The sequence below is a fragment of the Dipodomys merriami genome, unplaced genomic scaffold, assembly GCF_024711535.1.
Source record: "Dipodomys merriami isolate MVZ:Mamm:240054 unplaced genomic scaffold, mDipMer1.0.p SCAF_195, whole genome shotgun sequence".
NCBI lineage: Eukaryota > Metazoa > Chordata > Mammalia > Rodentia > Heteromyidae > Dipodomys > Dipodomys merriami.
The window spans coordinates 1,964,454-1,977,382 of NW_027203326.1; the positions used below are offsets into that span (position 1 = coordinate 1,964,454).

General features: G+C 37.8%; 1 pseudogene; it reads left to right on the forward strand.

Moving 5' to 3' along the window:
• The first annotated feature begins 488 nt into the window (after positions 1-488).
• On the forward strand, positions 489-588 carry LOC138831417 (U6 spliceosomal RNA; annotated as a pseudogene).
• The last annotated feature ends 12,341 nt before the right edge of the window (positions 589-12,929 follow it).

Consider the following 12,929-nt stretch of genomic DNA (forward strand, 5'->3'; position numbering starts at 1 on the left):
AGTTTTGTTCCTGTAAGACAAACTATCCTGTCAGTGTAGGATATTCTGGTTGGTCTGTTCCTACATGGAAGAAGGATAGTCAGGTAAACATTTGTGCCAGTCAGACCTCACTTGGGAAAATTTCAGCTGCAGAACTTTAGAAGTAGCTCTTAAGGAAGGCTTACTTTGAATCCATTAGCTCCACAAAGCTAACTCAGTTGCATAAATAAGTACTTGAAAAAGCCATCACCTTAGGACCTAGCTATAAGTTCCTCAAAGTATGATCAAACCTAAATTGAAAAAGGCTTAAAATTGTCATTGACAAAAAAAGCAAATATGAGCAATTGAATGAACAATACAATTTTTTTCCACTATACACATTATTTTAGGGAAATAAGATCAATAGTATTGTTGGGAACAATAAGCTTTCCTTGTTACAAATAGGCACCCAAGGATGTAAGCCTGTATGAAAATTGCATCATTAACTACTTAAATTTAGAGGATACTACATGATTCAGCAGCACGTATACCCAAATTACAACAATACAGAGATTAACATGGCACTTGCAAAAGGATAATATGAATATTTGTGAATTATTTTATAATTTTCATTCTTCAGTTGCAAGAAATGACAGTTACTAAAAAGTTGATTACAAAATTACAAGTATAACAATACATGCAAGTGTTAGAATTAAACGTTAGTTTGACATCAGGGTATTAAGCCTTCATCTTAGAAAGGCCTTTACATAGAATAACCTTTACAAAACTTTTGAAATTAGTTAACATTGTCATTTTATCCCAAAGAAATATACGACTATAAGGACCTTGAAAAAAAGTAATCTTAAATTTTCTATATGGAATGCAATCTGAAAGGACACATTTATTAATGAATATATATATTTTAAAAATGTTGAATTCAAAGTATATCTAGGAGAGAATGAAATAGATTATGGATATTATGCAAACACTGAATATTTTCAAATATACTGTTTTCAGACAAGAACCAGAAATGTCTTTAGTTTCTGTACTACTCACATCAACAGATAAGTTCAAATTATTTCTGATTAAAAAATCACAAACCGTGCAGAAATCATATAGATGTATACAAATAACTCAAATACATTTTGACATAAAAGTCATGCAATTCACTTGTAAACATACCAGGGAACTTTTACAGTAAGGTATTGCTGTTATTTGGATTGTGAAAATATTTTGTATGGACACAAGAATGGACTTAACTTAAACTGATATCAAACTTAACTGATATCTTATCTATGCAATAATGCTGCAATTATTCTGGTAGTTTTAGTATGGTCTTGTTTGATGCCCCTCAATCGAAGAAAGGATTAAGAAAATAGAATTCTATGTAATGGAATTCTATGCCTCCATCAGAAAGAATGACATTGCCCCATTTGTTAGGAAATGGAAAGACATGGAAAAAATTATATTAAGTGAAGTAAGCCAGGCCCAAAGTAACATAGGTCCAATGGTTTCCCTTATTTGCAATAACTAGTATATGTCTGAGACAAGCAGAAAAGCTCAGATAAGTTGATGTTAGGTGAAATGAACCCCAAGATAAGGATTGAAATGTTTCTTTTTCTTTCTTGCGATTGTTTCTAACATATTTATAAGATGAATTATTTTTTGCTCTGTATGTCCCTCTCCCACAGTATAACCCCTGCTTTCATTGTATTTAATGTTGGTATGATTTGTGGAGGGGAAGGGAAAAAACAAATTGTTTAAATAGGGATGCAGGTTGACCCACTGCAACAATGAGATGTACAAGATGTCATGTCGAAAAATGAACTTTACAACTTTGGACGGGGGCGGGGGGGAGGACAGTGAAGGGGTAAGGGAGTGGGGGGAGATGGGAAGGGGAAATAAAGGAGGAGGCAACAATGCTTGATAAGATATGTACTCATTATCTTGCCCAGGTAATTGTAAACCCTTTGTATGGTATTTCCACAATAAAAAAATAAAATTTAACAAAAAAGAAAAAGAAAATAAAAGTAACTTAACCGAACCATTATGACTTAAGAGAACAATTTGTACAGCCTTCCACAACTTCAAAGAGTTAGTGATACATACTTATCCTTTTGGTAATATCAAAGGCAGTTTCTTCCAAGTTGTTCTTCAGACCTGGTTTGATATAATGTTTCAACTGAACGAGATCCAGCATATCTTTGCTATCTCTATTCCCAGAAGCAAGATGCAAGGGAATCAAGAGGCCTTTAGTTTGGGCATTGGTATCTGCATCATGATGAAGTAAGAAAGAAGCCACACTGGTATTATTCCACATATAAGCACTGTGCAGGGGTGTCCAGCCATTCACAGTTATTGCATGAATATCTGCTGCTTGAGCTACCAACTCATGGACAATGTCTAAGTGGCTACTGTAGGCTTCCCTGCATCTCTAGTATTCACCGAGTGGCCTTTATGGAAAGTAGACTTCACACTCCAATAAGCCGATTATTTTCAGCAACCCAAAGAAGAAATTTGCTTGGATCCTATTCCATTTTTCCTTGCAATTGATACCATTCCTCACTTTTTCATTTTGTTCCTCATCTTCATCAGAATTGCCTAACTAGACATTTTCAGTGCCAGTGGGAATAAGGTGTCCATGTTGAACTGGTGAGAAAAATACAGTGAATTTTCTGCATTTGTTTTTTTATGATGATTTATTTTCTCCTTTTCCATTTTTATTATTCTAAGTCATTCTCACTGGAAAGCAGGGAATTGATGGAGAGCAGAGGAAAGATGTTCCTCTGTAATCAAAGGTACAGACTGAAAATGATTATCATTGTTGTCTTCATGTGCAGCTTCTTCTAGGAATGAGATAATAGAAGGTGGCTCAGTGGTAGAGTGCTTGCCTGCATGTAAGATGGCCCTATGTTCGAGTCTTCAGCACCACATAAGCAGAAAAAACCAGAAGTGGGGCTGATGCTTAAGTGGTAGAGTGCTAACCTTCCGCTGAAGAGCCCAGTACCCAGGGCCAGAGTTCAGGCTCCACGCCGACCAAAAATAAATAAATAAATAAAAGAAATAAGGCTTTCTATATAAATGATTTGGGAAATGGCAGAGCAGAAAATGAAATGATGCATCCAAAAATACAAAAGCAAAATAAATTAGGATAATTGTGGAGCAGTCATATTATCTATGAGAACCATGAAAGAGAGAAGTGAGAGGCAGAGAGATGTGCAATGATCTAGCCACAAAATCCATACCTCCGATCAATTTATAGAGCATACAGTATTTTATTTTTTAAAAACATGGAAATAGAATGTATGTATTTACTTTGAAATTAGTAAATACATTTTTAGTAGCCTGCATAAAGAGACATAGCTTTGAACAAATTACAGATAAGAATCTAAATCCTTGATAATTCTAGTAACACATCTGACTCAAATCAGGTGAATCACACTTTTCCTGTACAATGTAGGAATAGGTCCAAGCTAGGAAAGCAGCTAGAGATTATATCTGTGACGAAACTTGGTGGACAATGGTGTCAAGATTTACTTTTGGTGATCCACTTGCACTGGAAGCATGATTCTGAACTATTGCTTGCTGATCTAAACTATTGCTTTAATCATTGTATTCTCCAAGAAGAAAAAGTGAGATTTAGTTGAGAGGAAAGTACTACTAATACATTTTGACTTCTCATTAAGCACCTTCGACCATCAAAATCATTTGAAGACGATAGACAGGCAGGCCTACTTTTTTAGATGAAAATAAAGCAATTTAAATAGTCATGCAAAGACTTCTATTTTACTACTGCATTATACATTTTTTTCTAATGTTGGGTAACAATAAATAATGGATCTATTAGAAATCTCTTAAAGCTCATATGTTCAATCGTAAGTTCTCTTATACTATATCATGGCATTTTTTGTGTATGTTCTTAAGAAGAAACTTAAATTACTAACTTGAATTTCTGACAGGACAATATCATCACTGTACATCTTGGTTCTATACTCAGTTTTAAATTACTATATAAGTATGTGCATTAGATAAATATAGAGGAAAAAGTAGAAGCCATATTGGTGGTTTGTGTCATTAATCCTAGCTAATTAGAAAGATTAAATCTGAGGATTTTGATTTGAAGCCAGACCAAGCAAAAAAAAAAATGTCCATTAGATTCTGTTTTTAAAGTAACCAGCAAAAGCTAGAAATGGAGCTGTGGTACAAGCAGTAAAATGCTAGACTTGAGAAAACTAAAAAAAAAAACTAAATTCTGAGACAGACCCAGGCCCTGAATTCAAGCCCTATTATTACTATCAAACAAATTAATTAATTAATTAATTAATTAAAATAAATTAAGTGAGGCAGGTAAAATATAACACCCGTGGTGACTGGATTGTGTATCATTTTGTAATAAAACAAATTATCGTGTCTAATAATCACTAATATTTTATTTGTACTTTTTTGTATAAAAAACCCTGAATTTAGCATGCATGTATATGTGTGTGTACATGTGCGCATGTGTGTATATGTATGTTTTTGTGTGCTGTTACAATGTTGCTTGCCAATGTGTACAGGGTGAGGCTGAAAAGAGCTAACTGTGTTGCAATGTTTTTATCTATCACTGTTATGTCATTTCAGTGTAACCTTCCTTTTGTACATTTTATTTGTCAAATAATATCTTCATAATCATAGCATTTACAGCATTAAGTTAGATAAAAGAGATTGCTTTCAGCTCTTGCTATATGTTAGGTAAGAAGATGCAGACATAATTAGGTAGTAAATTATTGCTGTAAGATGATTGTCAGTACAAAATATGTATTTGACCTCTTAAATTGGTTATACTATTAAGATATACTCACTCCGTGAGTTTGACCAACAAACATAAAGGTATTACTCTCTGGTTATTCCTGTGAAACACAACGTGGATAAACTTTTTCCAGATTTCTGTTGAAAAAAATTTTTTTGTAAGATCATATCTATTCTCACTAAGAGATAACCCCATACTTATTATGTTTGAGTATCCCATTATATTGACTGAAAATCAGTATTGTGGATATGCTTGTTAGATATTCCTTTCAAAAACAAACAAACAAAATGCATGTGTCATTTCCAGATTGTAGATGTTTTGTACATGCAAAAGGATCTTCACTAATGGCTCTTTTCTGGGAGTAACTATGGCAACTTTAATAAATAAGGCTTTTCAAATATCTTTTCCAATATAAATAACATCCCAGAGTGAGTCTTGCAATATCTGAAAGGACTTTGAATATTTTATTATTATTTCAGTTCATTGACTATAGAGCTAAAGACATTTCTGAAATAAATATTTTTAAGATCTGAAAATGTAAGTGGTCATATAGGCTTTTATGCATCATTTTATGAAAAGCCAGTTTTTATGAAACTAAATGAAATAGAATAAAAGAACATAAGTGAATTGAGTAAGCTAATTATTTGTATAACTTTGTTTTCAATTATCACAATTGTGTTTTCTATTATCACAGTCTTTTGAATGTAGATGATGCAGTTAAATTTTTTCCTTTGTGTCTCTATACTTTAGATACTTTTAGAATCTTTGTATTTTGAGATTGAATTTTTAGTATAAATAAAGGTCTTTTAAAAATATTAGGATTATTCTTGTGTTTTGTGTTTAACTCCCAAGAAAATGACTTATTTTCAAGTGTTAATAGTTTATAATTGAATCTTAATTATCATAAGAAATTATTTAAAAACACAGTAGTATTTATCTTTTTAAACCAATTGTATTTACAAGTTGGAGAGTCTTTAATTCATGCTTAGGTCTTGGTGTCTATGATTTTTAACCTCTTCTTCCTAACAATGATAGATCTGCCTGTATTTTTGGGTATAGGAAAGATAATATATTTATCTGGGGCCAAAGGTGACTTTTTTATCAGTCTTGCTTTAATAGCATTTTAAAGTAGTACATTCCTTCAAAATGTTGGGTATAAAAAGCAATCAAAATACTTCTAATGGTAAACAACTTAGGTGAGCTACAATATGGAAATCACTGGTCCATAAGACATGCAGTCAGCTTCCATAAGGAATTGGCAGGTCATTCTTTCAGTAAGATGGTGTTAAACAGAGATGAGGTCACCAGGCAGTGCAGTGTTGAGTCATGGAATAGAATACGGTTTCTACTATTTTGAGCTGGAAATCAAGAATGTTATAGTTTAGCAGTTCCTTTAACCAGGGAGGAATAAATTTATTATGAACTTGCAGTTTTCATATTACAGTTACTTATTTTCTAACAAAGATAAAGAAAATACTATTAGAATGTACACAATAATTGTGGGAAATTTTCCTCGAATTAGAAGAGTAAGTGCTGGTATTTTAGTCATAAAATTGAATGAAGTCATTTGATACAGTTGGAGATGGGCATCAGGCTAACACTTACCATGTGTGCAATGTTGGACTAGTATTTCCAACTCTGAAGACTTGAATATCATCATCTGAGAATTAAAAATGGAAGTAATTCCACTTTATGGGATTATTGTGAGGGTTAAATTAGATACTATAGGTGAAGTACTTGGAAAAATATTAATCAGCAGCATTCTAACTTTTATTTTATCATGTGATGAATTCTAACATTTTTACTGTGATTTTTATATTCTGTATCTTTATGATGTGCAGCTTGATGTACTGATATACATTGTGTTGGTCACTTTTCTGTCATTATGAGGAAAATACCTGCAAAGAAAATTTCTGAGAAGGAAACTATTATATTGACTCATGGTTTAAGAGAATGCAGTCTAAGATCAGATGTCTCCATTTTTTTTTTAGTCCAGTCATGGGGCCTGAACTCTGGGCCTGGGCACGGTACCTCGGCTCTTCAGCTCAAGGCTAGAGCTCTACCACTTGAGCCACAGTGCCAGCCACTTCTGGCTTTTTCTTTTTGCTTATGTGGTCCTGAGGAATTGAACCCAGGGCCTCAGGCATGCAAGGCAAGCGCTCTACCACTGAGCCACCTTCCCAACCCCAGATGTCTCCATTTTTAAATTATATTTTTATTCTCTTAAATAGTTGTACAAAGGAATTTCCATTCAACAAATTAGTTTATAAACACAGTGGATCTTTACTTACCTTTCCCACAGTCTTCCAAACTTCACCTCACTTTAATTTTTTTTAGTTTCATACTATATGTATTGTATATTATGCCTTCACTCTCTTCTTCAAAAACTCTATTCCTTCCCTTTGACTTCCCCTCACATCTTCCAAGTGATAGTTTCCTGGCATTCATTTTGTTGTATTAAAAGTTCAATTTTATAAGAAATTACACCTTTTAAATACTCCTCTGCCAATAGCATGCTTTGGTTAATACTGTTGTGTACACTTGCATAAAGTTCTAGCTATTAAATCTATCTAATCCTTTGCAAATAATGTAACAGTCTTCATAATGGATGGGTGCAATCTAATTGTGTATAAATGACACACTTTCTCCAACCATCCCTCCCCAAAGGGTATCTGGACTGTTACCATAACTTGGCTATGGTGAACAGTGCAGCAGTGAACATGGTTGTGATAGTGATTTTACTGTAACCTTTTGGAAGAATTCATCGCTATGTTTCTGGGAGCAATCTTCTTGTCAATTTTCCAGAATGAGCACATCCCTCCCTTCATCTCCATCATGTTTTTCAAGTCCTCAAAAACACAGTAACCCCTACAGGTCTCAATAAGCTAAAACCATACTTTGCTCACATTCTTTCAATACATTTTTTTCATGATTGTACGTATAATTTATTGAGAACTTTCCATGGACTTTGCTAATGTGGGAATGAGGGACATGACAAAAGAGTAAAAGTAAGAAAAATGTAATTTAATTAGCTATTATCATATTTAAAATCATTTTCATCTCTAACTAATAGCCTCACTTACTATTATCTTATTCTTTATTGGATTACTTCATCTATCCCCTAAATTATAAGAGGTGAGTTAAATACAAAAGCAAAAAGTGTGGTTTGTTTTTGACACTCATATATGAGGATTCACAATATGGGCTATTAGATGGATTGGAATTAATAGCCATTATCCATATTGTTAGAGTAAAGATCATATTCCCAAACTGATTATCTCAATTCATATTCCATTCAACAAAAAGAAACGTGACAATTCCTTTGTTTTGCTCCTTATTAAATTTTGTTTCCATTTTATTTTACAACGAAGGATCATTTTTCATAAATCTACTGTAGATACAAAAATATTTTAAAATATTTCTTGTCGCTACCCGCCTCGACCAGCAAGGAAAACATGACACCGGACTCTTCTCTCTGCAGTTTATTCAGGACCTTTGAGTAATCTTCTGACCCCAACCCCGGGGGAGAATTCCCCACAGCCTTAAGTACCCACTGGGTAGCCAACCCTGATACGCCACGTGGGAACCACCAATAGGTTCAGGTGCGCGGAAGCAAGCCAGATTCTTTGCCTTAGCCATATAAGGAGTTGTTTACCACAGAGAGCACTCCACATCGGGAAGGCAGAGGGCGGAAGCCGGCACCATCTTCCAGGTGCGGCCTCTCGCAGCTCTCTACAATTTCTATTTTTATGCATTGGTATATACATACACACATATATTGCAAAGTTATAATGATAATTTATAACTTCTGTAACTGTACAATTTACTAAATTATTTAAAATCATCAACAGCTTATGCCTGGAATCCGGGTTACTAAGGAGGCTGAGATCTGACGATCATGGTTTGAAGCCATCCTGGGCAAGAATATCCATGAGCCTCTTATCTCAAAACAACCAACAGGAAATCAGAATTGGAACTTTGACTCAATGTAGTAGAGTGGTAGCCTTGAGAGAAAATGCTCAGGGACATCTTCGAGGTTCTTAGTTCAAGTAGTACAAGCTACACCAAAAAATCTAATTTACACCTGTGTAAGTAGAATATTTCCATCACCCAAATGCACATCCGTGCTCACTTGCGGGTTAACTGTTATGTCTCAAATACCACATTGTTGGGAGCTGACAGTAAAGCTCAAAAAGGCATCTTGACCTCTTAGTTGCTTGAAGGCATGTAAAAGGAACTGGCTTAGTTGAAAAACACCAGGTGCCCCGGATTGTTTTGCTTCCTGCCACTTTGAGGGCACCACCTGGTCCCCCAGTTGGTCGGGCCCTGCACTTGCTTCAGCTGCTCCAGCAGCTGGGTCTGCCTCTGCAGGTGCTACTAGAGGGCCTCCTTCTCAGAGCTCAGCCACTCATTGGAGGCTATGTGCTGCTCACAGGTGGCTCTGAGCTCCTGCTGCTGGGCCAGGGACTGCTCCTGCCATTCTTGCAGCTCCCTAGCTGCTTGGCTCTCTCTCTCAGTCACCTCTTTCCATTCCTCTATCTTATCCTCTGAGCAGTCCAGCTGTTCTCACAGATGAATTTCACCTGCTGCTCTGAGCCCATGATGTTGGTGAGCTCCTCCTTCTCACTGCTCACCCTGTGAAGAGTGTCCCACAGTAGGCCCAGCAGTGCCTCTGGCTGTGTGTTGCACATATATGCACATCGTGGGGTCTCGGGGATCTCCTGCTCAACCTTGGCCTTCTCCTCGTCTTGGCAGTTGCTCCTGCTGCTCTGCATTCTGGAGACAGAGCTTCTGGTTCTCCTGGATCTGGGATGTGAAGTTGTTCCTCCAGGTTTTTTTAACTCCATCTGCATGTAGTAGGCCTGAGCCTGCATCTGCAGCTTGGTCTGCGATGGTCCCAAGGGAGACCGTGGCTCTGCAAGCTTCCTTCTCAATTCCCCCAGCGCGTCTCTAGGTCCGGCACCTGCCTTGCCCCTCGCTCCTTTTCCTCTGTCAGTTGGTTGATCTGTTCAGTCAGCCGCCGGGCCTCCTCCTTCTGCACAGACCTCTCAATGCTCAAGTCCTCTGTGAAGGTGTTTCTCTCCAGATTCGCATGGCCACCTGCCAGAACAGGTTGTCCAATCATCTCTTCAGTATCTCACGCTCCACCAGCACTTTCTGGAACTTGCAGATTCCCTTCTTCATGTTGCTCCTCTGTGTTCAGAGTGCTTCCAGCTTCTCCTGCAACTCTATATTCACTTCCTCCAGGTCATCAAAACTTCTGGTATTTTCCTCGAGCTGAAGGGCAACAACTTTCAGCTGTTCTTTGATGTTGTTCAAAGAACATTTTGGTCTCCTTCTGTGCAGCAGTGACCAGAGAAGTGGCCATCTCCAGCTCTGCCACGTGCCACTCTGTGGCCTGTAGGCAGCTAGTGAAAGCTTCTTGATCTATTTCTCTGTCATCGGCCGCCTGCCACACGTGGGCTGGTGCAGATTATAAATCGCTTTATGCCAAAGCTAACCCCTGTATGGGTGGCTTGTGGATTTCTAGCTCTGTTTTTGGTGCTTCGTGTACCTGGGCTATCGTCTCTCTCTCTTTCTCCCATCAATACTGCAGGTCTGTCTCAATCCTGCAGGTCTGTCTTTTCCTGCTTCAGTGGTTGGAGCTTGGCACAGAGCCCCTTCTTTCTTCTTTGCTGCAGTCCTGGGATGGCACCATGTGTCAGTAGCACCTCTGCAGATCCATGGTGGTATGGGGACCCTTGACACTCTGGACCCTGGGGCTGTGTCTGTGTCCAAAGGCATGGGAGGCCAGCGGTCAGCATCACATTTGGCCAGACCCTCCGTTGAATCACACTGACAAGTGGTGTTTTACTTAGAGAACCCTCCCCTTTTCATGTTCTTTGTTTTCTGGAATGTTGCAGGACTGTCAGGAGGATTCTTCTGCTGGTGTTCTGACAGTAGTTTCTTGCCTTGCAGCTCTCTCAAGGAGTCTTGTTGTTTCAGACATCTGAGCACTGGGATGTGAAAGATGGGCTGGCCACATTCCCAGTCTCTGGGAAATCCTCTATTCTCCCCCTCACTAACTAGGACATCAATTCCCCTACTCTACTCCAAAGTCGCCTCGAGACTCTTGCTTACAACTCAACTACCTCTACCTTCCTCAACTGTTGGTAGTGGTGTCAACCAACAGAGTGAATCCCGGTGTTACCAGGCAGCATGGAATGTGGGCCTGGCCACCATTCTTGAATCCCTTTGGTCAGAAAGAACCATGAAAGAATGAGTGTGTGGCTGGAATCCTGTGATGCAGGCAGCATGGGCAGAGTCAAATGACAGGGGTCCTCCAGCCCCTTTCCCATGGAATTTTGTCCAATTCAGTTGGGGTCAAGAGGGTGACCTGCTTTAGCTGGATGGCTGCACAGATCGTTGTGTATGTCTGTTTGTTGCAAGTCCCGGACCTTGAACTCAGGATCTGGGCACAGTCCGTGAACTGCTTTTGCTCACGCCTAGCCCTCTACCACTGGAGCCAAACTGCTCTACTTTTGACTTGGTTGACAGTGAAGTTGGACAGGGGTCTTAACACTTTCCTGCCTAGGGTGACTTTGACCATGCTCCTCTTTCATAGCCTTGTAAGTATCATGGAGGACTGCTGAGAACCACTTGTGCCTGCCTATTCATTGGTCTTGCTGATGTTCTGGCACAGACCAGGGAGTTCCCTATCCTCCGGTTGAAGTGGTGTTAGCTGGAGCCCACAGTTCAAATTCTTGTCCTGCCACCTTCAAATGTCAGGAGATCCTAAGAAATTCATTCCTATCCATATGAATACCTATGCATATGAGTACCAATGGAATGTGATGTATGTCATGATTGAATGGGAAGTTCTTGTATGATTCTAGGATAAAATTATACACAATTATATTTTACGATATTGATCGATTTTAATTAATATTTTATGAAGCATTAAATAATCACATTCATTAAATGGAGGAATAATGAAATATCTCAGAATTGGCATCACATAGTATAGAGCTGCCATTTTTCTGCCAGGACTGGGATTGGAACTCATGGTCTGGGTAACTTCTGTGGCACTGTGTAGGAAGGGGAAGCTCGCCTCCTTGAAGTCAAGAAATTCAAGTCTGTTCTTTGGGCCTGATATCGATCCTCAGCACTAGAAAATATCCTATTCATGTACATTTTAAATATGTGATTTATATTTACATACATAGGTTGACTCCATATTGCATTCAGTGTAGCTATTCATTTTATTTTTTGTTTTATTCATGTATTGACTGTTTATTTTATTGATTAATATTCCACATAGAGCATTGATTACATTGATTAAATAGGATATAGGTCTGCATATGTATTCCACTTTATACCTGACACCAGGACTTTCACAGAAAAGGAAAAAAATGTGTCACTATCAAATTCTTACTCCATGATTCATTGTTTGGGAGTGCTGGCATCTAAACTCATGGCCTACAGTGCCAAATTCATAAAAGGGTGAGGGTCAGCATGCAATCCTGGGTCAAATTGAGCTGACAGGCATTTCCCAGGACCTGAGATTGAGCCCTAGGTATTGACAAAACAAGAACAGATTGACACGCAGATAGTAGCTACTAAATATATATCCTTATAGAGTGCCAGAGATGTCTATCTATTATTCAGTTTTATAAACTACATTCCTACAAATTCTGGGGTATTTGTTATGCTGCCATGTAATTAATGTTATTTCTTTCATCCTTAATAAATCCTTAAGTAAATCAGTTTTATGAAATTATTGTGTCCCTGTAAGATATAGTATTCTTTTAATGCCTCGTAAGATATTAAATAAAACCAATCAGCCTACTGAAATTATGATGTCTAATTTTATACGAGTATCATTCACGAGTAACTCATTGAACTCTGACACTGATAACATTCCATCGTTATTCCTATAGATGGGAAATAGTCTCTTTGGATCTCCCGCCATCTGTAAGTGGAATGTCTGGGATTCAAAATTTAGGCCTATGTTGCTGCGCAGGCCTAAGGCTTCCCCAATAGCCCACAATTAAAAAAAATATTTAGCGCCCTCATTTGCAATTCACGCCATTTTTTTTCTGCCAGGCCTGGGATTTGAACTTAAAGTCTGGGTAAATATGCAGCACTGTGGGGGAAGGGGGATTTGACCATGCTTGAAGACAAGAAAGTCAGGCCTGTTCCC